This window comes from Bubalus bubalis, chromosome 1, assembly GCF_019923935.1.
Source record: "Bubalus bubalis isolate 160015118507 breed Murrah chromosome 1, NDDB_SH_1, whole genome shotgun sequence".
In the NCBI taxonomy this organism is placed as follows: Eukaryota; Metazoa; Chordata; class Mammalia; order Artiodactyla; family Bovidae; genus Bubalus; species Bubalus bubalis.
The window spans coordinates 172,665,674-172,680,263 of record NC_059157.1 but is presented as its reverse complement, the minus strand read 5'-3'; the positions used below and the strand labels follow the sequence as shown (position 1 = coordinate 172,680,263).

The 14,590-nt window shown below is 50.5% G+C and overlaps 1 protein-coding gene across 6 annotated transcripts in view; it reads left to right on the top strand.

Annotated features, from left to right (window-relative positions):
* Positions 1–5,370: 5,370 nt before the first annotated feature.
* Positions 5,371–14,590, top strand: part of PXYLP1 (2-phosphoxylose phosphatase 1) — an 86,020-nt gene continuing 76,800 nt past the window's right edge. The window contains exons 1-3 of one of the 6 annotated variants that reach the window (XM_045166363.1): positions 5,384–5,549; positions 5,956–6,105; positions 7,220–7,335. The gene's annotated coding sequence lies outside the window, so the exon portion shown is untranslated. Of the gene's footprint in view, positions 5,550–5,575; positions 6,106–7,219; positions 7,336–14,590 lie in introns of those variants that run through there. The other 5 variants (XM_025290858.2, XM_045166366.1, XM_006078043.4 and 2 more) reach the window with 5 other exon arrangements.

The following is a 14,590-nucleotide window of genomic DNA, read 5'->3' as shown; positions in this document are numbered from 1 at the left end:
TAGTAAGGATCTGGAAGAGTTGAAAAACACTATCGACTTAATTTGCATCTATATGAGACTCCACCCAATAATAGCAGAATGTACATTCTTTTCCATTACTGTGATTAATTTGGGGCAAATTGATTACCCTTCTGTCCCTCGTTTCTCTGAGCATAGAATTCTACATTGGCAATGGTATCTTTCAGAATTCCAAGGCTATTTCCTAGCTTCCATCTTTTCTATTTTCAGTCCTGACTGAAGTCTGGAGTGTTAGCTGGGCCCCACATCTCTCATGGGCACTAATCTCTCATTTTTTTCTTCCAAGGGGTCACAAGATTGCAGAAAGCTCCACCAGATCCCCACTCTCCTCCTGTCTCCTTTCTGCTTGACTTCTAATTGTAAAACAAGGGGGATGGGCTCCAGGTCCATTCATCCATTCATCCAACTTTAATACATATCTTCCTGGCACTGTTGTAGATAAAATAGCTGAAATCCTTGTTGTCATTTTATGATTTCCAAATAAGATTTGTGTGAGTTCATCCAGTGCTTATTTGTTTCTTTTTTGCCTAGAAACATCTTTTGGTTGGGTTCAGCTTTTAGAGGACAAAATGAATATTTAGACTTATGATTCAGTAAATTACTTCAGTTCTTTGTGATTATTTTTTTGGCTCAAGGTCAGGTTTGAAGCCATCTCTTATTTTTTATTAAATGTGGTTATTTTGTGTTCTGTTCTTCCAGATTTGCCTTTCTAATTAGATTTCACCCAGCTAGATGGTAAAATGAGTTTGCCTTCCCTGATTGCTCTTCGGAGGGGCAGGGACTTGTATAATAAGCCTGTTGGCGTGGGGAGATGAGGTTGCAGCTGGTATCAAGTACAATGAATCATGCATATACATAAATGATGGAGCACTGACCACCCTGGAGCAGGGAGGCCCTGATGACAGTTTTGAAAATTATACTTGTGTTATGGAGAATGCAGGAGATTTGAAAGAACCTAAGAAATGACTTTTAACCTTTGCAAGATATTTATCTCCCTGGGGCTCTGAGGTGGCCAGCTGTGGAATGGAAGCATGTATGGGTTAGTCTTCCCACTTTAAATCTTGGTTGGATGTTTACTGTATTATTTGACATACACTTATCATGGGTTATTTAAATTTTCATCTTTTTGTGTACTTTGTCTTTTCCCAAGTTTTTACAATGAGTGGGCACTTTTATAATCAGGGAAACCCATGGTAAATGGAACTTAAAAATAATATCAGTAATCTAGATATTGTGGTGGGTACAAAAGAAATATTTTGCATGGATGTGTAATTCTGTCATAAGGCAGGCTGTGGGCCACACAGATCTTTGGAACTTAGAACCTGATGACAATCAACCACCTCACCCAGGTGCCTAGGGGCCTCCCTGGTATCATTGTTACCTCATACCCTGTCCTAGACTTCTTGTTTTCCCCTAGTCAATCCTTTCAGGCTAGGGGCAGTAGCCCACTGTTTCTCTAAGTTTACAGAGCAGGACAAAGGAGGTTGTACAAATATTTGCTCAGCTTTTTTATGCTCAGCAGATTGAAACTGAATTAAAGATGGGCACCTGCTCCCAGCTGCTCTAGGCAGGGGCTGCTTGCACAGAAAGACAGTAAGTACTGCCTGGCAAAATATTCATGACTTGGCTGAGACTGGGACTATTTTTATAAGATGGGAGGGTTCAACTTTCAATGAATTTTGAGTTTCCCTGGGGGCCAAAATGTGTATGTGGGAAGGACAAAGTCTGGGAATAGAAGGGGAAACCAAGGTTATGAACAAATGGTCACTTGTGCTTTTTCCTTTCTCCTCTGTTTTACAGTCATTGATGGGCATGGCTTGCCCCCTATCACATGAATAATGATGATGAAAGATTACTCTTTTTCAGGGACCAATGTGCCAAGCGCTGTGCTGTGGGCTTGTGATACTCAGAACTCTTTTGGTTGCATGTTATGGAAAAACCAATTCTAGTTCGCTTGGGGGGAAAGCAGAGATTCATTGGACATGTACTTGAAAAATCCAGGTCCTGGTTTTAGGCATGACAGGAAGCTGCCTCTCGACTGTTTTCCTCTGGGTGGTCAGCTTTGGCACAGCCACCCCAGGTGCTGACCAGGAGGCCACCAGCTGCTTCAGGCCACATCTTACCTCCTCACCAACCACAGAGGAAAGAGGCTGAATGGCAGTAATAGTTTTGAGATGCTTCGTCACATATATTTTCCCAGTAGGAATTCTTTTTTTCTCCTTGTAGCCCCTTCCTCCTTTAAGTTCCAGCCAAGGAGTGTTACTACGCCAGGGGCCAGGACGTGTGGGTACTACTCAGAACCCAAAGTCCACAGGGAGAAAGGAGGGGACACCTCCTCCAAGAAAAAAGGGGGATTGAAGCCATCAGAGAATCGGGGAAGCGAGGAAAGAGACTGAGAGGGAGAATCTAGGGAGAATATGATGCCTGGTTCCCGGAGAGGCCTGAGGCCACCTCTGTACCAAGTCTTGACTTAGGGAGGGGATATGGTAAAAAGACAGGAAGCTGTAAGCAGAGGGTCTTGTTTCCCACTTCCTTTTTGGAACTCTGCCCCTGTTTGGAACCCTTTTCTGTTTGGAAAATGCCCTAGGCCAATGCAGGAGGCTTGCAGCCAGGCGAACTGTAGTGACGTGTGTTTTGTGGGGAAATGGTTAGCAGTGGTGCCCCTGGGTTCCCTTCAGTCCTGTTGTGACAGAGAAGGGATGCAGGAGCAGGTACTTGTTGGGGCTGAGCAGGTAGCAGGGAGAGACAGAACCACCATGGGGTCACAGTGGCTGGCAGGACAGGGTGGATAGGTGACCCAACCAGAGTCAGGCCCAAGGCTTGCGGGAATGGTGGGCAAGGAGACGCAGTTTTTCTGCTGGCCTCGTGGCTGTGAGGTTGTGAGCCTGGATCTGCTGGGGTCTTGCAGAGAGCCTGAGAGTACAGCTCACATGGACGGAAGCAAAGCTGGGAGATAGAGCATCCCTGAAAGCTTTAGTTTCTGGGCCTAAACCCAGGCATGAAGCAGATGTGCCCCGAGCTTTTAATTTACATAAGTCAATCAATTCCTTCTTGTTTAAGTACATGTGAATTGGGTTGTCTGTCATTTAGAGCACTGGTCCTCAGCAGCCTTTTTAAAAATTAATTTATTTGGCTGTCCCAGGTCTTAGTTGCTGGATCAAGGATCTTTGATCTTTGGTTGTGGCATGTGGGATCTAGATCCCTGATCAGGGAATAAAACCCGGGCCCCCTGCATTGGGAGGTCAGAGTTTTAGCTGTTAGACCACCAGGGAAGTCCCCCTAGCAACCTTTTTGGTGCCAGGGACCAGTTTTGTGAAAGACAAGTTTTCCACAGAGTGAGGAGGGGGAGGGTTAGGATGATTAAAGTGCATTACATGTATTGTGTGCTTTATTTCTATTATTATTACATTGTGATAATTTTCCTATGAGAATCTAATGCTGCAGGTGATCTGACATGAGGCAGAGTTCAGGTAGTAACGTGAGCAATGGGTAGTGGCTGGTAAATACAGACGAAGCTTTGCAGTGCTTCTCACCTTATGCTGTGCTGCCCAGTTCCTACTCAGGTTTGGGGACCCCTGATTTAGAGCAGAAAGTGCCCTACCTCGTGCAGGGAAGAGGCAGCCAGCACCAGGGAAGGTGTAGAGCCTGGACTTAGTGAGAGGATAGTCAGTGGGATTGTGAAGGAAAGGAGGAGAGGTATTGGATGGGTAGGGTGGCCTGAGAGCCAGGTGGGAGAATCTGGGTGATGCTAAAGGGGACAGTGAAACAATTTTGTCCTGGGAGGTGCAGTTCATGCCTGGGTAGCGTTGTGTCAGAGGTCGGGGCAGGAAGGAGCTGAGCACAGCCTGGCATCCCAGGAATGGGAAGAGAAAGGCAGGTTATCAGGGTTTAGAAGCTAAGGCTCCCTGGACCTTGAGCCTTCAGCTGAGGAAGGCAAAGCAGGAGACTGTGAACATTGTGAGACCACTGAGCAGATACACTTGGGAGCTGGCAAGAGATAGAATTTGGTGCTGGGAGTGCTGAATTGAGATGGCAAGTTCTGAGCAGAAAGCCAGAGAGTCCGTAGAAATGTGGGTAACATCTTTGTGCTGAGTGTGGATTTGGGAGCCACCAGTACAGGAATGGGGAGAAGGCAATGGCACCCCACTCCAGTACTCTTGCCTGGAAAATCCCATGGACGGAGGAGCCTGGTAGGCTGCAGTCCATGGGGTTGCTAAGAGTCGGACACGACTGAGAGACTTCACTTTCACACATTGGAGAAGGAAATGGCAACCCGCTCCAGTGTTCCTGCCTGGAGAATCCCACAGAGTCGGACACGACTGAAGCGACTTAGCAGCAGCAGCAGCAGTACAGGAATGAGAGAAGAGGCCATGTGAGAGATACCTCCAGAAAGTGAGCTCAGAAGGTCAACAGTAAATACTTAGGAGCCCATTTTGCTCAAGACCAATTGCTCTAAGGTACGTAGAGGTCACTGTAGTTCTGGAACTGATACCAAAGGCCTCTCTGACAGTCACAGTTGGTCAGATTATCTTGCGCAGAGAAATCAAGTAGTAATCCCCACCAGCTAGAGCCCAACATTTGAGAGAAATGACCCCTGTTCCCCCCGCCCCCATAAAGTATCAAATCAATTTCAACTGCAAGCCTTAAGTGTGTCTAACAGAGAGTTACAGAAATCAGTCAAGGGCTCAATGGCTTTCCGGTAGCTCAGAGAAGGGGTGGGGATGGAGGCTGCCAGGATGGCGACCTCCGCAGGGCACCTAGAGGCCACCCCGAGGGAGCAGCTGGAGGTCTAGAGTTGACACACAGGGCCGGATGTGGTTGGGGCCGGAAGGGAACAAGGAGTAGGCTGGGGGCGGGGGTGGTGGGTAGGGCAAGGTGGCCAGAATCATGACAGTTTGGGTCTATGAGGCTGCAGTCACCCAGTAACGGTGGGTCCCCAAAACGGGCGACCAGCTCAGCACCGGACCCCGGGTAGCGCCGGGTCAAGCCCACGGCCCACGGGCACCCCACACTAGGGCTCCAGGCCCGGGCCGTGTCTGCGCACCCGACCTAGGCGTGCGTCCACTCCTGATCCCGAGTCCGGCCCTGCGCTCAGGTGGCCGCGGTCCCCGCGCACTCAGCGTGCCCGTGACTGCGACTTTCGCCCGCCGAGATCTCCGATGGTTGTCCCGTCCCTGGGGCCTGTGTTTGGCCTCCTCCAGTCAGTGTCCTCTCCTCCGCTCCCTTCTAGCGTGCCGGGCCGCACCGCAACGCCGCCTCCGGGGCGGAGCTGGAGGGCGCCCAGCGCGGGGCGGGCCGGGCCCCGAGCGCAGCGAGGTCAGTAGGGGGCGCTGCGAGATGTCGCGCTGCCCGAAGTCGGTGCGCGCCGCCCTCGCCTCCCGCTGCGCCGGGCAGAGCAGGCGGCGAGCGCGGAACCGGGCGCGCTGCGGCGGAGCCGGGCCGGGCCGGGACCATGGGCGGTGAGCGCGGCGCGGGCCGCGGTCGAGGCGGTTGCCTTTGAGGCTGAGCGGAGCCTCCCACTGAGGCTCGAGGTGGGCGGGTGTCCTGGGGTTCGGGCTCGGACACCAAGGGGGTCTTGCGAACGCGCCAAGGCCGGGACGACTGGGCAGTGACTCCGGTGGGAGAGGGGTGCGGGGGCGGGGGAGGTCAGGGGCGAGCTTGCGAGTACCCGGTCTGAACCCGGCTACTAAGCTCCCTCCTCCATCCCCGCCTCTTCTCCAAACCCCGGCCCCGGACTCGCTCCTTCTCCCTAAGCCGACCCCTCAGCCCCCGCGCCCGGATCCCAGTCCCCGCCTTCTGATCCGCCGCCCTCTCTCCTAGCCCCAGCGCCCCCTAACCCGGCCTAGGATCCCGCCGCCCTTTTCCCAAGTCCTTGCCCCGCACCCCGCGGCGGGTGCCTCCCTTAAACCCCGGCGCCTCCCGCTTCTCCACCTCCAGCTCCGCACCTCCTCTGCCTGGGTGCGCGGTCCCGCCCCTCCGGCCCGCGCCGGCCCGGCCCCCGCACTCTTGCCGCCTGATTGCAGCCGGAACTGGAGCTCCCCTGCAAGATCCCCCTTCCCCGGCCGCCGCGAGCCCACGGGGCGCCAGGTAAGCAGGCGGCAGCAAGTTCTCGGCGGCCTTCCTCGGCGGTGGGGCCGGCTGCTCCGGCCGCTACCTGCGCGCGGCGCCCCCCGGGAGTCCCGGGGCCCCGCGGAGGGGTAGCTCCGCACGCGGGTGAATGTTCCGGGATGCTCAGATCAGGACTGCGGGGTTTCCACCTCCCGCAGTTGCTTTTGCTCGCGAACTTGTCTAGGTCGCAGCCTTTTAAAGCAGCCGGCTTTGTCATACACGCGAAATTGGATGTGCTTCGAGCTGGCCGCGTTCTTGGCGGCTGCAGCGGTCTTTCTAATTCTACCTGTGGGTGGGTGGTTGAAGGTTTAGCGGTGCAAGAGGCGTTGGAGCCATATTTTACCCGCTTAGGCGGGGCGTTTCGGTGGGGGGTGGGGGGGTGGGGAGGACATCCCCGCCCGGCTGGCTAGTGCCTTCTTGGAAAGACAGGGTGCTTTGTAAGCATTCGAAAAGTAAAATCACGAGAGCTGTGGGATCAGATCGCGTGCGAATGGGGAAGCCTGGGGTGGGCGACTAAGGGAGCCTCAAGAAGGCTCCACAAGTTGGGGACATTTGTTGCTATTTGCAGAAGGTCCGTGGATGAACCCAAGTGTGGAACACGGTGTGGTCGGCCACCCTCACAAACGTGAGCTGACTGCGGACCCGGCTCGGCAACAATTCCTCCTCGGAGGTGTTGGTGCGCTGTTCGGACATCTCTGGGAAGAGGGTTTAAAAAAAAATAGGTGGTTTGAAAAACCTCGAGTTTCCTGGAGAGAGGTGGAAATGCAGGGTGACAGGCAGAAAACCAGTGCATGAACCCAACTCATCCATTCTCCTGGCTTTCATTAAGTTTTGGATTGAATGAATTGTCTATTTTAGAGAGGGCTTCTCTGATGGCTCAGTGGTAGAGAACCCGCTTGTCAATGCAGGAGACAGGAGTTCAATTCCTGGCTGGAGAGGGAAATGGCAACCCACTCCAGTATTCTTGCCTGGGAAAGCCGATGGACAGAGGAACCTCGCGGGCTACAGTCCATGGGGTCGCAAAAGAGTAGGACAGGACAAAACAACGACTATGTTTTAGAAAGGATATGTACGAGGCATGTCTATTTTACAGGTTAGCTCCTGGCCAGCCCCCATCACTGATACCTGGGAGGCTACTTTCGGGCACCAGGGACTAGGTGGGCCACCGGGCCTTTGCAGCACCGCACTTAGAGCATTTGCGGAACCGAGGTATCTGCATCTCTTTCTTCCCAGTGATTTGTTTGAAGAGTATTTAGCTCAGTAGTTTTCACCATTGAATAGTGAATTAGTAAGTAATTCGCCCCAGGCCACACTGGGCCTGGTAGGCTCCCTCTTCTGCTGCTGCTTTTAAGTCACTTCAGTCATGTCCGACTCTGTGCGACCCCATAGACGGAAGCCCACCAGGCTCCCCCGTCCCTGGGATTCTCCAGGCAAGAACACTGGAGTGGGTTGCCATTTCCTTCTCCAATGCATGCAAGTGAAAAGTCAAAGTGAAGTCACTCAGTCGTGTCTGACCCTCAGTGACCCCATGGACTGCAGCCCACCAAGCTCCTCCATCTATGGGATTTTCCAGGCAAGAGTACTGGAGTGGGGTGCCATGCCCCCAAATTCCTGTGGGTGTTTCTTCAGCCCTCCCCAGGCTGCTGTGTGATGAGTTATTGAATGTCAGATTGCCCCACCGCCCAGGAGGGTGGAACCATCGTTAAGCCCCCAGCACCCAGGCTTCCACTCTCTAAATGACAGGTACTCAGTGTTTGTTTAGTAAATAAGTGGGTGTCCCTCCTGAATCCAGGCTATCAGAATCCATAACCCATGTTTTCCCATTGTGCTTCACTGTTTCCAAAGTGTTATCCTTCATCAAATTTTAAAGAAACATCTGAGTGGAGACATTCATTTCTGTGTGTATTGAGGGCAGAGAGCATAATTTATGGGTCCGACTTTGACAACTGGGTCTCTAACTCAGGGGGGACTCCAGAGTTTCCAGAAAGAAAAGAAGTTGTCTTCATGCCCCGATTGGAGTGATAAGGTGATGGCCACCGTGGGGAGCTAAGGCTCCCTGGTGAATGGTGAGTCCTCCATGGCTTGAGCTCTAGGGCCTTGAGCTGTGGCAGCAGCCCCGTTCAGGGTCCCTCCTCCCTGAAGGGGAAGCCTCTTGTGGAGTCCCGCTGACTGCTTCAGATCACACCATCTTCACTCCAGTGGAGATGAAGGAGAGAGCTTCATTTCCCTGGAGAGAGCTAAGAACACCCCTTCTTGCACTTTTCTGGCAATTTGATTTGCTGATCTGTTGAGGAGAGAGAGGCTGGTGTTTGGGGAAGGTGTTTCTGACTGTGGTGGGTGGCTATGACCTGCTGGCAGGTAGATCAAAGTCCAGCCCTGCCGCCTCTATCAAAGGCCAGCCCTGGAGAGAATGGCCAGAGGCAACAAGGGTGGGAGCAGCCTGTGTCCCCTTTTTTAAGGAATCTGGAAAGGATTGGAATTTGGAATGTCACTTTGAAGCGAGAACCTGCACTGCTTGTAGGTTCAAAACTGTTGTGGATTTATCTTCCTCACCCAGACTGTCTCTGCCTCCAGGTCTGGCTCATACCCAGGATTCCTGCAGCTGTTTTCTAGAAGAGGCTTAATTAATGCCTGAGGTCTGTAAGTGAGAGAAGGGGAGGGAGGGAAAGAGGAAGAAAGTAAGCTTGCTATCTGGAGGAAGTAGGAAAAGGGATGACAGAATAGCCAGGGTTCTGAAAACTCCCAGGGGTAGACTTCAGCCCTGGAATGAGGTTCTTGGTTGGTGGATAAGGTGTCGTGGGCCCACATTCTGGGGGAGGAGTTACCATTAGGAGCAAATTTGCTGAGATGGGGAAAATGGCCTCAGAGTTACCTGAAATAAGGTGTGCCAGGCCCCACCATTCTGCTTCCTAGGAGGCCATGAAAGCCAGGTGAGAGCTGGACCCAGGGAGGTGGGAGAGCACGAATCCCTCTGAAGTTGTGAATGAGGGGTGTTCCCCTTTGGAAAAGGTGGCTTGAGCAACAACGACATTGCTCTGGGGTCCAGCCTGGGGGAGCCAGCTCACACCTGGGATGCTGAGAGGCATGGCCAAAAGAGAGCCGGCTGGGAGGGTCTGAACCTGTGCCTGGGGCTTCCCTGGTGGCTCAGCAGTAAAGAATCTGCCTGCAGTGCAGGTGGCGCTAGGTACATGGGTTCGATCCCTGGGTAGGGAAGATCTTCTGGAGGAGGAAATGGCAACCCTGTCCAGTATTCTAGCCTGAGACTCCCTTGGACAGAGGAGCCTGGTGGGCTACAGTCCACAGAGTTTCAAAGAGTCAGACAAGACTGAAGCACCTGAGCACGCTCGCACGTACCTGTGCTTAGCAGCGGGAGAAGAGGCAACAGCTGCCTTCTGGTAGGATGGTGGGCCTTTTGGCAGCAGCAGCCTCCCTGGGATTCTTCCTGAGCCTCCTGGGCAGCCTCACAGGTGGAATAGGACCTGCCAAGGCCTCTCAACCTGGATATCCTGCAAGGCTGCCGTCTGAGTGCAAAAGGCAGGAGGGCCAGGGTGGCCTCACTGAGCCGCAGCCTCCAGCATAGTAAGTAGCCTCCATCTCTAGAGCCAGGAGGCTGCTCTGAATCTTCTTGGGCCTTTGTAAGGGAAGCCACTGGCTCTGGGAAAGAAGCAGGGCTATCAGTAATGAAGAGAGGAGCCATCTCAGGAGCACAGCAGGTATTAATGATGAAAGAACTTGGAGGAGCCTTATGATGTAGTTCTTGCGGCTAGGAGGCAGCGTCACCCATGTCCTCTAGGCTGCCTTCTGGCTGCAGGCAGTGCTCCACCAGGAGTATCTAGGGTTTCTCCCTGCACCCTGGTCCCTATTCCCCACCCGCCGCCACCGCCTCCCCCAGCCCCATTTTCCTGCACTGCACACATTGATCGCGCCACCTCTGTGCTGGTAGTAGGGTGGAGGAGAGCTTGGGCAACTCAAATATCTAGTGATAGCAACTTAGGAACTTGAAAATTCTGTGTTTGCATAGTTACTCCCCCAACTTATGCGTTCATGTTTTTGTATTATGAGGCATCCTTTTGTCATCTGCTTACCACTCTCTGCCTCTGTGTATAACCAACTTCCAGAGAGAGCCACAATCAATAGCATAGAAACCATAGCTTTAAAGAACAGATTAAGATGAAAATCATTGCTCCTGGTTCTGATACTTCCTCCCCCTCCTCTCCTCTCCACTACTGTCTGTGGTTAGCATCATCATTTACACCCAGTTTACAAATAGTTTGAATACTATTTGTCCTACCCCTCAATTACTTGGAGACATGTGTCTTTCCAACTGACAGAAACCACAGCTTACTTCCCTAGATCCACCTCATTCTTGGATCCAACACCAAACTCCAGGCCTTCAGAGACAGAGCAGTATCATTTTGAGCTTTTTAATTATAAAGTAAAATGAAGGTCTTGCTTACTAATTGTGTCAGCTGCTAATATAGAAGAATCTGAAGTTAGAGTAAGATATTTACTGCCTCATTAACTTTTTATGCTTCTAAGATGAAAGATTAAGGTAAAATTATTAAAGATATGGTAGAAATGTCTGGAAGCTCAGAAGTAATAATGGAAGGACCCAGGCTTATAGAAGTAAATTAAGCTTTAAACATTGTTACTGAAATGTGAAGAGATATAAATAGGACCTTCCTTAGAAGTATACACAACAAATGGCAACCCACTCCAGTACTCTTGCCTGGAAAATCCCATGGACGGAGGAGCCTGGTGGGCTGCAGTCCATGGGGTCGCTAAGAGTCGGACACGACTGAGTGACTTCCCTTTCACTTTTCACTTTAATCCATTGGAGAAGGAAATGGCAACCCACTCCAGTGTTCTTGCCTGGAGAATCCCAGGGACGGGGGAGCCTGGTGGGCTGCCGTCTATGGGGTCACACAGAGCTGGACACGACTGAAGTGACACAGCAGCAGCAGATTGATAGGTATAGAAATTTTTATCTGTCCCTTTACTGAAATATATTAATCATTATGATCATATGTTTTGCTTATGTAGTAGCTTACCATTTAAACAGGGAGCTGTGTCCATGATCTTGTTCAATCCTTCTGGCAGGTCTGGGATCTTCTTAGGGATGGGGACATTGGACCACAGGGTGTTTAAAAGGCTTCCCCTAGAATTCAGATCTCTTGAGTGGAGAAATACTATGTACCTAGATCTTCCTGCTACAGTGGCTTGATAACACAATGTGGTTACTTAGTTATGTAAAAATTACAGGTGGTCTCCTGCTTAGCGGTAAAAGTAGATACTACTTTTCTCTAAAATGTTCTGTAAGTCAAACAACAACAGTATATGCTCAGCATCATCAGAAACCATCTGGAAGGATTTTTCAGGGTGTGTGGGTGTCAGGTTCTCTGATGACTTCCTGATACTAACATTCCTGTGGGTGTGTACTCGGCACATTGCAGTGGGTCAGAGTGTAGACCCTGAAGCCAGACTGGCTTTAAATCCTGGATCTGTCATTATTAGGCTTGTACCCTTGGACAAGTTACCCAGCCTCTCTATGCCTCCATTTTCTCTTTTGTAAAACCAAGGTGATGATAATAATGCCCACTTCATGGTATTACTGTGAAGCTGAGATGAGACAGTACATGGCAAGGACTTAGAATGCATAGTACATGCTTAAATATTAGCTGTGGTTTGTTTTTTTTTTTTTGGTCTTTATTTTTTTAACCATTCATTCCTTAATGCTCTTGCTGTTTAGTCACTTAGTTATGTCTGATTCTTTGTGACCCCACGGACTGTAGCCCACCAGGCTCCTCTGTCCATGGGATTTCCTAGGCAAGAATATTGGAGTGGGTTGCAAAACATTTTTCATACCAGCCGACTGCACTGAGATGATGGATATAGGATGATAAGATATACATAGCCTTCTGCCCATAGAATGGAGGACATCATGCTCAAGTTCACGGTGAAGGACAGGAATAATAGCAGAGGCATTTCCTGGGCACTCACCTGACTCCAGGCCACTTTTTATGGCCTCGAGAGGCCAGAGTATAGCCTGTGAAGGGTTGACTGAGGCAGGAGGGGTGGGGCACAGTGGTATACTTCAGCTGATATACTCTGGTGACGTGACCTTGCCCGCTGCTAAACATAGGCACTCATTTGACTGGTCCATGTCTGACACATGCTGGCTGTTCATGTTTTAACTATCACTCTTGGCCTCAGGTCGTTAGCGGAAAGCATGATAAGAGACTGTGAACTCAGTATTTACTCACCTGGTTTGCCAGCATATTCCTGGTCCTGGTTGATGGCACCAGATGCCCTGACCACTGTTCTGGGCTGACTGTCCATCACCCCGGAAACCCATGATCCCACCGGAGACCCAGTTCTCTGACGAATGGCACAGCTGCTCCTGAGAGCAGGTCAGGGACTAGCCTGAGGCAGAAGGCCAGACTACTAGGGAAAAACAAAATTCAACCAAGGAGATGTGAAAATCTAATTGGCTTTACTCAAGAGTCCTGAATGGGCAGCACCCCATCTAGTAAACAGAAGGGCGCTCTGAGGGGCTGTGCAAAGAGATAGTTTTTATAAGTAGGACAAGGGAGTGGCAAGGAGGCTGTTAACAAAAGAAAATCCAGAGTTGTTTCAGGCCAAGTCACGTTCTTCTGGGTGAGGGGCAAGGGTCTATCTTGTAGTTTATCTCTACTTTCTCTGGGTAGAGAGGACTCATGTGACAGATCACCTCATTCGTGCTGGCCAGAAAACTCCAAACTGGCCCATTAAGATGACGTATCTGAAGGAGGCTGAAATCGCAGTTAGGTCAAATATTAAATCTAGGTTTGGTATCATGGGCTTTAGCACAAGTAATACCATTCTGGGCCTGTGCTTTTGACATTGTCATGTGTCCTGTGTCTGTCATAGCTGGAACCTTCTGAATCTGAAAGTCTCTGGGAAAGTGTTAACAGGCCTGAGTTTAATACTTGGTCCAGGAAAGGGAGGTCCCTCCTCCTCAGATCTCACCCTCCGCTGCTCCGTGTGTTCTACAGAGGAACTCCAGTATGGCAGCCTGCCCCGCTAGCGATGGCCTCCAGCGCTGGGGAGAGGACTAGAGGAGCCTGTGTTTGCAGCCTCAGAACCCAAGTGCCTCTCTGCTTTGTGTGATTAGCACACCCTCTGGTCTCCACTGGAGTTCTTTGTACTCATAAGTTGGCAGTCAGACTGGAAAGCGGATAATCAATCCTCTTAATGAGGAACCTGCGTATTTTATTCATTAAAAAAAATTGTGTTTTTTTTTTTTGGTTGTGTTGGGTCTTCATTGCAGCACACAGGCTTTCCTGTAGTTGCGACAAGCAGGGGGCTACTCTTCATTGCGGTGCTCAGGCTTCTCATTGTAGTGACTTCACTTGTTGCAGAGCACGGGCTCTCGGCTCATGGGCTTCAGTAGCTGCAGCACTCTGGCTCCATAGTTGTGATGCCTGGGCTTAATTGCTCCATGGCATGTGGGATCTTCTCAAACCAGGGATCGAACTCGTGTCCCCTGCACTGGCAGGTGGATTCTTACCCACTGTACCAGCAGGGAAGTCCTAGTTTATTTATTTTTAAACTTCTGGAATCTGAGGTCAATGAGGCTTTGTCTTTTTTTCTTAAAATAACTTTCCCCATACTTGGAAAGTAAAGAAATGGCCAATAATACCATTCATTAAAAAAGAAAAATTATTTGTGTGTAGGCAGCATTGAGTTAAAAGGAGGAGAACCTTTACTTTCCAGTTGGTTCCCTGACTGCTCTGACTTCTCTGGTTTTGATTTCCCGGATGGGGTTGATTTTTGTTGCCAGTCTGTCTCCACTGCAGTTCTTAATGGAAACACACACCTGAGAATCAAAGTTTGGGCATTTATGGTTGAAGGTCATGGCATAGACGTTTGATTTTTTTGGGTTCTGTCTTCAAGGTGAAAAATGACTGTATCTTTGAAAAAGAGAGATCCTAATGTCAGCAGGCAGGAGGGTCTGAGGGTCTAAGCCAGCCTGTCTCATCCTCGGTTCACAGACTTTCCGGCATGTCTAAGTCAGCGGCGTGTGAGTTTTTATATTCTCCTCTTGAGCATCTTGCTCTAATGACTGCTGATTATCTTGAAACAGCTGCATTAATTGATGGTGTTTAGGGACTCAACATGCAGTAAGTAATTGCAGTTGGCTCAGCCGAGCACAGCACGTTCTTGTTATTTGCTTTTTAGCTTGAGGGGTGTTTGCTCTGTGTGTCCAGTGCCAGAAAGGGAGTTGGGAACGCCTTGCCTCCGTGCTCACCCACCACCATTGCTCACACCCCCCAGATCATCTTGTGCCACCACAGCATCCGTTCCCACTGCATTCAGATTGTCTGCCCATGGGCCTGTCTCCGCAGCTTGACTGGGTGCTTCAGGAGAGCAGGGGCTACACCCAGCTCATCTCTGTGTCTTCTACTGTTAGCTCAAGAACTGC